This window comes from Oratosquilla oratoria, chromosome 4 (genome assembly GCF_046742065.1).
Source record: "Oratosquilla oratoria isolate Oo_2021 chromosome 4, ASM4674206v1, whole genome shotgun sequence".
In the NCBI taxonomy this organism is placed as follows: Eukaryota; Metazoa; Arthropoda; class Malacostraca; order Stomatopoda; family Squillidae; genus Oratosquilla; species Oratosquilla oratoria.
In genome coordinates, this window is record NC_134780.1 from 45107045 (window position 1) to 45121715 (window position 14671).

The 14671-nt window shown below is 38.6% G+C and overlaps 1 protein-coding gene across 5 annotated transcripts in view; it reads right to left on the minus strand.

Annotated features, from left to right (window-relative positions):
* The window catches only part of LOC143024843 (ubiquitin-conjugating enzyme E2 E1-like), a 40078-nt gene extending 27678 nt beyond the window's left edge, over positions 1-12400 (minus strand). Inside the window, exon 1 of one of the 5 annotated variants that reach the window (XM_076184131.1) lies at positions 12377-12400. The gene's annotated coding sequence lies outside the window, so the exon portion shown is untranslated. Of the gene's footprint in view, positions 1-3363; positions 3557-3733; positions 4033-12376 lie in introns of those variants that run through there. The other 4 variants (XM_076184127.1, XM_076184129.1, XM_076184128.1 and 1 more) reach the window with 4 other exon arrangements.
* Positions 12401-14671: the final 2271 nt, after the last annotated feature.

Below are 14671 nucleotides of genomic sequence, written 5' to 3' on the forward strand. Positions count from 1 at the left end.
CTCGATGTGTTATTTTCTGCATTATACATCTTGTCTCACCAGTGAAGGCAGTAATTGAGATATGACAGGCCTACCTGCCCAATGTAAATGCCCTGTACCATTCTTGCTTTCCAACATGTGTTATTGAGTGAAGTTATATGCATGTAAATCCTCTTCCCAAAGACCAACTAGTAACTGTTTTCAATTCCAAGGGCCCACCTGTTTGCACGTCATGCAAGATGGACAATGCCATTGCCCATTTTCATAATATGTATGCATTTTCACTTCTTGCAGGAGATGCAGCACTGTGGGCAGATTTCAGTGTCCAGACTGGACACAATACCTAACATCAACTATATTTCTTCACCAGCAACAGACAGACTCACTCTCATACAGTGTAGACTAACCAAACATTAATTCCTTGATATCTATGCGAGGTTCTGAGGAGCAAAATAATGGGCACATTTTTGTAAGTTATGATAAATCAGCATGTTTTTTTTTTTGCAGAAATCAATAACAGAAAAAGCTGCTAAAAGCGATACACTAACAAATGGAGTCACAACAACTACTTGAGACATCTTTGATTGATGCAAAGGTCAAAGAAATGAAAGTATGATAAATTTGTCAAACCTAACATATCTAACCTGCATTTAGTAATGCAGTACCTGTAATTCTTGAGGTCCTTAGGGTCACACTGTCATTGTCAGGGATGTTGACAGCCATTTTTGGCATCCAATTGGACTGCGGGATGTAGAGGAGTTTCATAACTTGAAGAAAACCTTCAGTAGCATTGTTTCAAAAATATGCAGCAGGGTGACATCACTTGGAGTGGGAGAACACCTGGTACATGTCAATGCCACTGTCAAACTGGCATTAATGGGACTGGATAGACAACAACATGGTGTCTTGAACCTACTGCTGCAGCTGTGTTGGCAGTGTATTTGCTTTTAGTGATTTATTTGTATTATTGATTTCTGCCAAGAAATACTTATGTTGATGTATTATAATTTACAAAAGAAAGTTAATTTTCTATTGCTATATTGCATAGGTCAAAGCACTGCCCTTCCCCAATAGGTTTCAGCATATTTGATTTTGGGTACAGATATTATATCATTACCATTTAGGTATAATTTACATAACTCTGTATGCTAATCTGATATGTCGGAAAACAAGATGTCTCTTGCAAACATGGCAGATATCAAATGTATTTGATGTCATGTTGTACTTGATACAATGTTGCCAACCCTTCCGAGTTACTATGCTCTCTCAGGAAATCATATCAACATACTGATCTTATATACTCAAAACATTTCGGTAACAAAATGTACTTAACATTTTTCGATGATCATGCACATGGGAAGAGTACTAGTACCATGTGGGTGACACTATTCAAAACATCAGAGGAAAACAAATTAGTAAATGTTACCCTACATTTGTAGCTAATAGTGCAAGCTGCCAAGGCAGCAGCCAGCACAAATTAACCCCTTCCATACGGTGCCGCACACGTAGGCGTCATGGACTTGGATCTCGGTGGCAGCAGCCAATGCCAGCCGTACGACGTGTCGTAATAATACTCGCATCATAAAATATAGTCACCGCTTATATCGATCGTTCTCTCTTCACCCGTGAATTTTGATAACCATAGAAAATGCGATTACAAAAGAATTAGAAAGAATGTCATTATGGAGGGGCGACTACAATAAATATAATCAAGACGCCGATATGGCAGCCTCGCGAATACACTCGCTCCCCATGACACCTACGTGTGCGGCACCGTATGGAAGGGGTTAAAAGGTAAAACTTAAAACATTAACCTTCCTAGATGAAAAATGAATGTTTCCCTTTTTCCATAAATACCTGATCAGAGACCAGCTAGAGAACATTGTCCAAGTACTGTCATCATAGCCCCATATAAGCATACTAAAGAGTGTATAATGCAGATCCATTACATTGGTTCTTGAGCTAACCACATTGTCCTACAAGGAAAGGAACTTGGACTCATAACACTGGAGGGAAGTAGGATACAGGATGCCATAATCAAAGTGTACAAGACACTATGGTGTTTTTGGGGCTCAGAAGGGAACTTTCTACACCTTGTACAGACAAACTGAACACTTGCAGCTTGCTAAAGCCAGGAACAGCACTACACCGAAGACAAAACTTTTCATGCAAGAGGAATAATGAACCATTAGAATCTCCTAGACACTTGACAAGTACTCTGAAACTGTTAAATACAAACAGAAGAGGCACATTTTATGAGCACTGACTACTATGCCTCTTAACTACCAATAGGGGCTTGCTGGCCTGCTTGGCCCATCAGCTGTTTCAGACATCTTTGTTTTGATATATGCAGAAGTCGAAGAATTTAAAGTATAATAAATTCATTTACTCTAACCTACCTAACTGTCCACTTCTAAAAATAGAAAAAGAAAAGGAAGAAAAACAAGTAGAGTTAGTCATGGTGGGCCAACTTGTTCAACTAGATGGTCCAAGTTGGCGATGGGCCGAGATAACCCTAGTCACTGGCATTAAAGATAAATAATGGTGTCCAGTTCTGAACCTTGAGGTCACTTCTCCACTTTCCTTCTTTTGCTCTTGACACTATAATCTGACAAATTCACATGCTCAACTGTTGTCTGATCATGTAGGTCTGTAGCATTAATGCATCTTCCTTCTTTCCACAGGTGTCAAACCCAGGTGTGTAAAGCAGAGTACTTGTGCAAAAACAAAGTACTGTTTCCCACCAACTATTTTCCCATTCTAGTTTAACCAACATATGTTGAAACAAATCCATCACAATCTAAGCATTACAAAGTGTACTGTTTAAATTGTCTATGACATTCTCTACAGTACCTATTCTACCATCAATCACTCAATAAATATGTGCATGTTCTGCTCCAATCAAATAGTACACGTTGTTGAAACACCTATTTATATGCGGCCAGCCATATCTAGGTCTAAATATAAATAATTGGCATTTCTAACACGTATTAAGAATAATGATGGTTTTGCGAAAGTTGTGCTAAAACCCTCAACTACTTCGGTCTTCGGCGTACGGTTTTCATGCTTGTCAGTCGTTTACTAGAAATCTTATACAAGGCTCCACGTACTGATTATATTGCAAATCCGAGTCATTGAAGTGTAAACAAAATAAACATATCAAAATTCATTCCATACAATCACTAACACTCCGTGTTATAAAATCAATCACTTGTTTACCGTACATCACATGTAACATCCATGTCTACACGTAGTAGATCCCCCACACCCACCTCTACACATCCTTATCATATTAATGTCAATCACTCTAAAATGCTTTTCATCATATAACAGAATACGTCACCTATATCTAGGCGTGTCACCATTTCACGCATTACGACCTACCTGCCGTCGATCTGTTAATTAAATGCCAACACTTCATCAAACAATGGGCGAAGCTTTTCCACCGCCGCGACAACAAAGGAGTATCTTCAATTCCACGTGGTTCTTGTATCTCACTTTAAACATTGTATACAATCTCCCTTATTAGCATTTGCATTCATCATGTGCCTGCGTCTAAATCATACCCAACGAGAAGCTAAGAATGTTAGAAAATTGTAAATATACGGACAACAGCTACTGACGTTCCGCTATCATCTCGACCTGTACAGACGCTTCAATTACTTTGTAACCACTTGTTACAATACACTTTGAGTATACATTTGTCAATCTCATATGGAAATGTAGAATGATGCTAAGCTACCATCTCACATACCTAAGACACTTTAAAAATGTCTAACGTCAGAGAAAATGAAGAATATACATGTTCCTTCGGTCACTGGTCACCTCTCGCCGTTTCCTTCCACCCAAGCCATGATGGTACAATCAGCTGATTTGATGTATTTATAGTGGAGAGCTAAAATTTATTGTTTGTATGTCTTCTTCTTCTTAATTCTATTCTTATTCTCTTGATATGATTTTATCACAATGTTTCACGAAATATACTGTTTCGGTGACGGAAAACTACATAAAGACGGTAGAAATTAGTGAAAACAGTTCGCGGGGAGGCTAGAACCCAAGTAGAACAGCCTCATGTAGCGACACAAAGGCATTCGGTTATTCTCGGGCGGATTCGGCTGGTAACGCCTCCCGCCAGATTTTAAATAGAAATTTCCGTTTGCGAAATATGTATACATTTACTTTCAATGCTTTGGAAATTGTCATAACAAGAAATCAGATCGAGACAACATATTTCGATACATAAATCTATTTCTGCAACCGTTCTAAATACCTAAGTTTACAAACGAGAGAATCACGTAAAAGTGCGAAGATGTGCAATGTGCGAATAAATAAATGAAAAGAACCTGTACTACAGCTTTATTTTCTCAGATGTAATTCATTGACACGAATAATCGATAGGTTAATTATGTTAAGTTCTACATCATATAACTCCAAGTAAATACTTCTGAGAAATAACAATCTAGGTACATTTTACTGTATATCTTAAAGACCGACAAAAGGCCGCAAAATAAAATTCAATGATATTTCGTACGTCGCGGATTATCTCAGTGTGATATATGTTTAAGTTATGGAACACAGTTGGCCCAGGGAAACAATCACGCAAGTCTGATTAGTAGAATAACTCCAGGATACAGATTATATTTTCACAATGTAATAGGTTCCACAAATTGCACATTTTCGCCTGTATAACAGGACTGCCACTGAGAAGGATGTAACTTATATGGTCATTTTAAATATATAAGAATACAACTTGCCATTAATACAAATACATAAAGGTCAGAACATCTATTTTTTTCAACACTTACCAACTAACTTCGGTGACTGACGAACTTCATTCATTTTTTACCAAGTCAATTAATCAGTTAAATGACAACGAATCCCTCGTTCGCCTGTGGCTAAGCAACAAGTCTTCCCTCCCCTCTTCCCATTCCCTTCAATCCTCCCTTTCTTCTTCCGAGTTCTATCTTTTCTCCAACACCCCCTTGCTTCTCAAGTCTAATCACTCTTACATTCGTAACATTTATAACATATTATTCCAACCATATATCCATGTACTAATGCATGCACACTTTTTTTATTTATACTCTGTTATTTATTTGATTTTCTGTGGAAAGGGACCGAGTACATTCGAACCGAGGAAGGCGGGCGTGCCTAGCGGTGACCACCGACTGTGTGATATGAAGGCCTAAGTCCTAAGGCGTCAAATTTTGAGAGGTTGAACAAATTACGGCCACTCGCGGATTCAGCTGCAACTGGCACGGACGAACCCATCCTTGACATCATTACCAGATCATACAATTGAACCCACGCTGACATTACAAGGGCTGATGGAAGAACATTATGAAATACATGAACTACCTGCCTGTGCGTCTGTATTGATGGTGGTTCATCACTGCCCTGGATCACGTGTTGGACTCGTGATCAACAGCTATTTCCCTCCCGTAAGAGAGCCCAGAGCTCATATATGACCGATCTATGGGTAATGCTGTGATCTTACACGCACACACACACACAACTATTCGCCCACAGGAGTTGGAGAAACGACTCGCTGTCCAGCGGTACTGAAATTATTTCAGCACTGGGCGGGATTCAAACCCGAACCACCGTAGCAGCGGCTCTACCACCTGAGCCATCGAGTTGTGATATAATTTAAGTATGTAGTTAAAGTGACGCAGTCAAGTGCATTTCTGTGTCTCTAAACTACGTACGCAGTTACGCAAATGCGTCAGTGCCATATGATACAAGGTAATATCACGTATGCTTATATATATTCCATCAGTACACATTTCCTATCTTTTCCTGCAGATGCTCCATCTATGTATCCATGCCCAAGATGAAAGGGAGGGAGGGGGATGAGTGGGAGTATGTGTGGATGGAATGAGTGGGAGTGGATTATACCTTTGTTTTTTGGCTACCTCCCTTGTAAGAGGGGAAAAGCCTTTGATATATGTATGTATATGTTGTATAGGCATATTCTATGACGTCAGGCTAGGTCTGGCAACCATGCATACCCGTAAAGTAAAATACCCAGATCACACGCCTAAGGCGTCAGCGGAGCAGAGCGTCTGAGCGACTTCCCCAAGAATCAGTGGTGCCGGTTTAGTATGTGGCCTACCTTTTGGTTATGGCCTACGAATTTTTTTCTCTGGTATAGTATGTGGCCTACCTATTCAACGCACCGAGGAATGCACCCAGCCCTGCAGGTTAGGTTAGGTTAGGTTAGGTTAGGTTGTTAGGTTAGGTTAGGTTGTTAGGTTAGGTTAGGGTTAGGTTAGGATTAGGGATAGGGTTAGGTTAGGTTTAAATGAAAACATTTTTTAAGTATTGTTATTTGTTTTAATTATTTCCAGAGGTAGGACACATTCAAATAGGGTAGGCCACATACTAAACCAGTTTCAAAAAGGTAGGCCACATACTAAACCGGCACCGAATCAGTCGCGATGGAGGATTTCGTGAGTGCGTTCATATTGCCCGACAGCAAAAGACAGAAACGGCAACACTGGGTACATCCCATCATCATCAGAAGAGATCGATATGGAGAATACAACCATCTCTTCCATGAACTGAGGAGAGATGAATAGCGATGCCACGCGTATTTACGGATGAAACCGGCAAGTTTCGATACTTTGCACTCCCTCATAGATTGGAAAAAGAAGGAAAAATAATATATGTATATATATATATATATATATATATATATATGTGTGTGTGTGTGTGTGTGTGTGTGTGTGTGTGCGCGCGCGCGTGTGTGTGAATCCACTCTATAAAACTCCTCTTTTATTCAGTTATATATGGGTCAAAATTATCTCTCTTCCTCTCCTCACATACATCACGTGTGCTGTCAACTTGACGAAAAATGTAACGATTTATTAAGGAACATGGAATGTCCCCAAATTAGCTTTTCACAACATACTACTAACATATATAGTCAAAGTGTGCCAGAACCGCGCACAGTCTGGTCAGTGATTGTAATTTTGGGTTCAGGAATAAAAAATTACATTGGTAGAACCTTCTTGGCCTTGGGTAGAGTGGCGGAAAACCGCTAGCGGTCCAGCGTCAAAAAATATGCCAGCATTTCTTCAGCGTGCCGCTCTGCTCTGCTCCGCTTGTAGTGTGAACACCTGAGCATCTGTACATTCAAAACTCAATCAAATCAGCCATCCTGAGTCCACTGCTGAACAAAGGCCTCCTTCCTATCATTCCATGATTCACACGGCTGCGCCAACCTCTGCCACGTCACTCCTCCAAATTTCTCGATCTCGTCTCTCCACCTTCTGTCTGGTCTTCCTCTTCCACGCTTCCTATCTCACGGCGTCCACTCAGTAACACTTGCTCCATCGCTCATCGGTCGTTCGCACTAACTTCTGCCCAATTCCACTTCCTCTCTTCTACCGCCTCCACAATATCCTTCACTCTACTCTGTTCTCTCACCCAACTTGCTCTCTTTCGGTCTCTTAGCGTTATTCCCATCATTGATCTCTCCATTCTCCTCTGCGCAGTCCTTAGTTTTGTTTCCATCGCCTTCGTTAGTTTCCAAGTCTCACACCCGTAGATTAATTATTGCTGGCAGAATGCAATGATTGTAAACTTTTCGTTTCAAACATAAAGGTAGAGACCCTCTCAGGATTTTATTATACTTACCGATAAGTATAATAAAATCCTGAGAGGCTCTCTACCTTTATGTTTGAAACGCAAAGTTTACATTCAAAACTACGTAACAATTAATGCTGCTCCGCTCCGCTTGTAGTGTGAACGCGCCCTTAGTTATAGCGAGTGTAAAGTGATCGTATTCGTAATTACCTAAGCACATAGCACAAACCATATCACATACCATATTATCATGACCATTATCCACGTGCAACACCGTAGGTCTTATGATCGAGAAGACAGTGGCAAGTAAAGTCTATTGAAAGAAAGCAGAAATGCATGCCTTATTTAAACGGATTCAGTGTTGCATCCGATAAAGGTGAAAGTGCTGATAGCTGAATTCAGCATTGTGTATGCCATAACTATGTACCATGATTTTCAGGGCGTTATCATGCGTCAAATGTAGATTGCTCATAACTAATTTATTTCATTTTCATGATTGACCACGCACATTTCGCGCCAACGTTTGTACATTATGGCGTGTATTTGCGCAGCACTGCCATGGGAATTGCAAATAATAAACGGTTCCAATGAAAATGTTACGAGATTTATTCTTTATCATTCGAGTAGTTATTTAAGTACTAATAGCACGAACAAAAACATATAAAAGGACAATCATATTCATCCGATGATAACTGCACATACAACTTAAATCCAACAACCCATCTATATTTCCTGTGCAATACTTGGTTTTTGCCATGCATATGTCCATAGCCCAGGTTATATCATAATTATATCAGTGTTTCAATTAAAATAATAAAAGAAGGTAATTAACCTTCAGACAACTACGGTACATGGAAAGTAGATTAAGTAGAGAAAGCAAAGTTTAGCTTTGCCGAGGTAGTGCGTATATAGACTGGCAATTCAGGTCAAAGCGCTGAGCTTAGTGGTGAATGATACAAGACAGTAAATACCATGGCTGTTGCTTTGATGGAAGAACTGGTAATGGTAATCACGCCAAATATGAGGATGTAATTCGTTTGCAGCTGTCCAACCTCTTTCTCGTAGAATAAATAAACAAATCAATAATCCACGAGAAAAGTCTTCAAACTGTAAATAGACCTCAATTTGTCTTGATGTGCTGTGGCATTTCCTATTATCTTCAACGAAAGATATAGGTAAGTGGGGTTCGATATAATAATAATAATAATAATAATAATAATAATAATGATAATAATAATAATGATAATAATAATAATAAATTTATTTAGTAAAGAATTAATATACATGAAGTGCAGATGATGACAAGAACACATAGTTCGAAATAATAATTGCAAATTGCCGAGGATAACGCAAAAAAAAAAAAAAAAACATGTACGCAGGAAGACGAACGAGAAAAGATACTCAAGGAAACGAAACACGAGAATCCGAGCGGGCCAGGAATTTGCATCAGGACCATAGATCAAACATTTATTTAGACTTCAACAGTGTTGGTTGGAAATTTCATTTTTTATTATGGCTGCCGCCAAGCTTTCTGGTTCATTTACGCCCCACCCCTTCTCCCTCTATAGGACAGGGAATACCAACAGACTGCGAAAACAGAGACGATATCCTACGAGCATAGTTACTTCGGTGTACATTGCATTTTAACTAAATGCGACAATTCAGACACCTGTGCATCTATAATGTATTCATGGATACACAAATTTTCTTCGGTTGTGAAACAATTATTTAAATTCAAGACAATTCTTCTAATTCAACTGACAGAGCTTTCCTACTAACGATTTGCAGACCGATGATCTTGACCTTAGTCAAGATTGTCCTTCTTCAACCAATTACCGACCTCTACACTCTATACTGGCTAACACCAGTCAATAGCTGAGGGGCTTACCCCTCCCCCCCCCACCGTGTGCTAAGTCGGGTGATGTGTGCTACTTTTCCAAAGCTGTCGTATTCATGTATATCACAGGGTGATAGTCATCTCGGTCACATCATGCGTTCTGTGTCACTGAGTACTCTCCATCCCAGCTCTTCTACTTTCCCAAGCTAGTTCTCGCTTTCCATCCGTCACACAGACATGCACACACACACACACACACATCCGCACACGCGCGTACACACACAATCACCTACGCACATGGACGCATGCACACACGCGTGCCCATACTATACATGCAACCACGCACGCACATGCACGGACAACCACACACGCACATGCGCGCGCAACCACAGATCCACTTGTACGCGGACACACAAACAGACATGCACGTGCACACACGAACACACGTTTACATAGGCACGCACACCGCAATTAAGCACGACCACACACGCACACACCTATATACACACATACATACATGCGCTTACATGCATGCAAACGAACGCGAGCGCACACACACATTTAAACACACACTGCACCAGATGATCTACACGTGGGAAATGCTGGGGTCACGTCCTCAATATTGGCGTGACACCCAACTAAGACAGGATGAGAGGGAACTCTGTTACGTTGAGGGAATCGCCGGCAGCACCCTTTAACTATTACTAAGAGTCCGTTTATTTGTAACCGAACTTATAATGACGTCATGTCGCCAGCGTTTTGACGTTACGTCGATAGTGTTATTATTAGGACTGATTCATACTATACCAGCACGTCATCGGAACGTGACCTGCATGTTACCGTACCACACTATCCGTCCGGTTTCCTGCAGTACGGTGGCAATGCGTTACTGGCCATGTTCTCAGAAGGATCTTGCTTAGAGACAGACATGTTTGAGAGATTTAGTGTTACAGATTTGGCAGAAATGGTGCTCCTTTTGGGATAAGAAGAGTACCACGGAATTAAAATAAACAAAAGCGACCGTGGGAGGACACATCACTGAAAAAAAGGAGAATATTTCACATTTTATGAACAGCTGCTTGATGATGAACTAAAATGCCACCAGCACTTCAGAATGTCGAAGTATCAGTTTAATGAATTACTAATTTTGCTTGAGGTTTTGGGGGATGATGTAACAAAAACACGTTTCAGTTATCGTTTATCTCGAGCCTATAGCGAGGTGGAGAATGCGTTTTGGATATTTCGTAGGGTACTGAAGTCCAAACCAGAAAATGTTGATGAAGTTGTTCTTGCATCATGCATTTTACACAACTTTATCAAAGATGCCGAAGTTATTTCTTCAAACAAGAATCAACAGAACACAACTGATGAACGTGTTATACTCTCTCAGTTCCTAAGGAGGGGAGTAATGTTTCAACTTGAGCTTTTGCAGCAAGGGAAGCTTCCTTTCGTTGCTTACCAGAATAATTAACTTTCCTTTATCCATCTTGGTCGGGAACGAAATTTCAACTGGTTTTCAGTTGCTGGTCACGACCGATCCCATGTTCACACCATATTTTGTCGGTGCCTGTACGGTACGTTACGTTTCGGTCACAATATGCAGTTTGAATCAGCCATTAGTCATAGTTCAAGTACAGCAGTCTTTGATATTCAGATTTCTATTTAAGTAAAGGTAATACACGTATGATAATTATACAACTGTCAAATAGTTCTGCCAGTGAAAAAGTGGAAATAATACAATTGTAATAATGAGACACATCAAATACTGTGGTCTATGAAACAATAACTGAACAATATTGACCTTTGGAAGCGGATCGAGTGTGTGTGTGTGAGAGAGGAAGAGAAAACGAAGGAGAAAGAGAGAGGGAGAAAGAAATAGAGGGAGAAAAGGTTAGACAGACGGACCTCAACGCTAACCACTACAACTATAGTGTGTGATTCACCATGGTCTTGGATCACGTGTTGGACTCATGATCGACATCTATTTCCCTCCCAGAAGAGAGCTCAGAGCTCATATATGACCGATCTATGGGTAATGCTGTGACCTTACACGCGCACACACACACACCCAACTCCCCGCCCACGAGAGTTGGAGTAACGACTAGCAGAGTAGCGATGCTGATATTATTTCAGCCCTGGGCGGGATTCGAACCCGGACAGCCGTAGTGGCAGCCGGGAACAACTGCGCCACGAGTTGAGTGCGTGTGCGTCTTTGGTAGTGGGTCTGTCTTATATATCGTAGTCTTGGCTGCAAATCTTTAAGGTGATTAACCTTGGCCTAAATCGACATGAAAAACACGCAGTGTTTCCTCGAAATTTCGGTTGCATGTACATTTGGGACTGGTGTGAGGCTTCACACACACAATTATATATATATATATATATTATATATACATATATATATATATAAATATATATACATATATATATACATATGTATATATTATATATTTATATATATATATATATATATATATATAATATATATATATATATATAATCTATTCATTAATCTATTTATTGTTATTATTATTATTTTTTTCTACTTCCAAAGGTCCCTTTTTGTAGATGGGATATTTTTTCATCTGAGGGAAATCTCTTCAGGGATGAAACTTTCACGAATGGTTCTTGCAGGGTAGAGCTCTACTGATCCGTTTTATTTATATTCGAATTCAGTTACTCAAATATTTTTTATACAAACATTAGTCATATTCTAGTATCATCATACTTTGATGTTTATATTAATTTTCCTGATTCAAATATGAAAGCCTGACGGCACTCAGTATTATGTATATAAAACATGATGTATGGAATCAATGGACGTCAAATACTGAGAAATATCATAATATGAAATGTTTCGAATGATTGTAGATTACACACAAACACTGATCAGTTTTATAGGCAGTCATGTACCCATTCAGCTGCTACTGATATTCTTTTTTATGTTTTCAACCATATGCTACTCCTTACCTTTGGTAACTTCTTCCGAGATCTGTGAACTTGTTCGTGGTCTAAGTCTACGTGTTTTGACGTCGTCTCAACCGATCTGTCGACTCAACCTTCACACCGTCGTTAGTCATGGCATATAAATCTACTGAATATTCAGTCATCATAAAATATTGTTTAATGCGTATTTCGTAATTTCTTATCTATTTTTCTTTATGTTGATTTATGTACTATTTGGTGGGTGGTGCCCTACCATACAGACATAAAAAAAGACGTAGGCCGGTCAACGACAATTGTGCAATTTTTGTTTGAATGTATGCAGATAATTTCTTATTAATTGAAAGATAGATATATAAAGTATAAATACAAAATAAGAAGAAGAAGGAAATAGTAACAAAGGAAAGGAAGAAATAATAAATTAGACCAGGGGTTCCCAAACTTTTCAGCTCATCGACCCCCTAGTAAAGTTTAAGACTTTCTATAGACCCCCAAGCTATAAATTAACGAATTATGTCAGTTTATTATCTTTGGTGTTGTTTTTGTTAATAATGCTAGTAATATCATAATTATCATTATAGTTGTTATTATCCTTATCCTTATTATTATTATCACTATTATTACCATTTTTATCATTGTTATTATTAGTATGATTTTAGTTATCAATAGTGTAATCATCATCATTTTGATCCGTTATAAAAGGGCTAAATGACAACATTCATCAAGGCGACGGCGTTCCAATAATGATACAGACACTTTCACATATATATAAACATAAGTGTTTTAAAATAGATATTTATATTATACATTCTTTATTATATTACTATAAGTAATATTCAAGCCAATATTACACAAGCTCGTCATCTTGATGTTCATTCACGATGTGGTTGCGTGTATGTGAGATTCTCCTTACATACACAGAATGGGGGAGGATTTTCGACTCGGAGTGAACTAACAAGGTTTTTCATTAAGTTTATATGTTGGTTGGTTGATTATTCTCACTCTTTCAGTACGGGAAGAGAACAGGATTATTTCATGCTAACCATTTAATTTTAAAACTACCTTTCGACCCCCTTTCAACCCCTTGGATGGTTTCATCGACCCCCCCCCTAGCAATCTACTGACCCCCTTTCGACCCCTTGGCTATTTGTCGACCCCTTGGATGGTCTCATCGAACCCTAGGGGTCGATATCGACCACTTTGGGAACTCCTGAATTAGACAGTTAAGGGATGTTGGACTTTCCGCAAGCAAGAGGAATTAAAATTAAAATCCAGTGCGCATGGTTTCATTTATAACCGTAGTAATTAATTCTCTTGCATTCTACAGGTAAGATTGTGCTTCAAATATACAATTTCTGTATTGTCTTAGAATATATATATATATATATATATATATATATATATATGTATATATATATATATGAATATGTATGTATGTATATATATACATATATATATATATATATATATATATATATATATATATATATATATATATATATATGTGTGTGTATTTACCTAGTTGTATTTACCTAGTTGTATTTTACGGGAAGGGGAGCTATGCTCGTGGTGTCCCGTCTTCATATCTCATTTTATCTAAACTATTTTTAAATTCATGTATTGTTTTTGCACACACCACTTTCTCATTTAACTTGTTCCAACTGTCTATTACTCTGTGAGGAAAGCTGTTCTTTTTCAGGTCTCTTCTATAGCTGTCTTATTTTCTTTTCTTTCCATGTCCTCTTGTATTTCTGTCATCCCATTTTATCAGATTCTCTCTATCAGTAATTTCTATGCCTTTCATGATTCTGTAAATAGCTATCAAATCTCCTCTCTCTCTTCTTTGCTCTAGTGTCTGTAGTTCAAGTTTTGCTAGTCTCTCTTCATATGATAGTTTTGAGAGAGTTGGTGCCAATTTTGTAATTGCTCTTTGTATTCTTTCAAGTTTTTTTATACATTTTTTTGTACTTGGTGACCATATCGTTGCTGCATATTCCAGTCTTGGTCTTCTCAGAGTGATTAGAATTTTCTTCATCATTTCTTCATCCAGGTATGTAAATGCCACTTTGATTGTTCTTATTAAATTATAAGTTTCTCCAAAAATCTTATTTATATGTTTCTCAGGTGACATATTATTCATAACAATGACTCCCAGGTCCTTCTCATTTTCTACTTTTTTTATTCCTTCTCCCAATTTATATGATCCTGTTATTCTGTTTTTGCTTTTTCCAAATTCCATTATACTACACTTTTTAGTGTTGAACTCCATCTCCCACTTCCTACTCCATTCCTGTACTTTATTTAGATCACTCTGTAGTGACT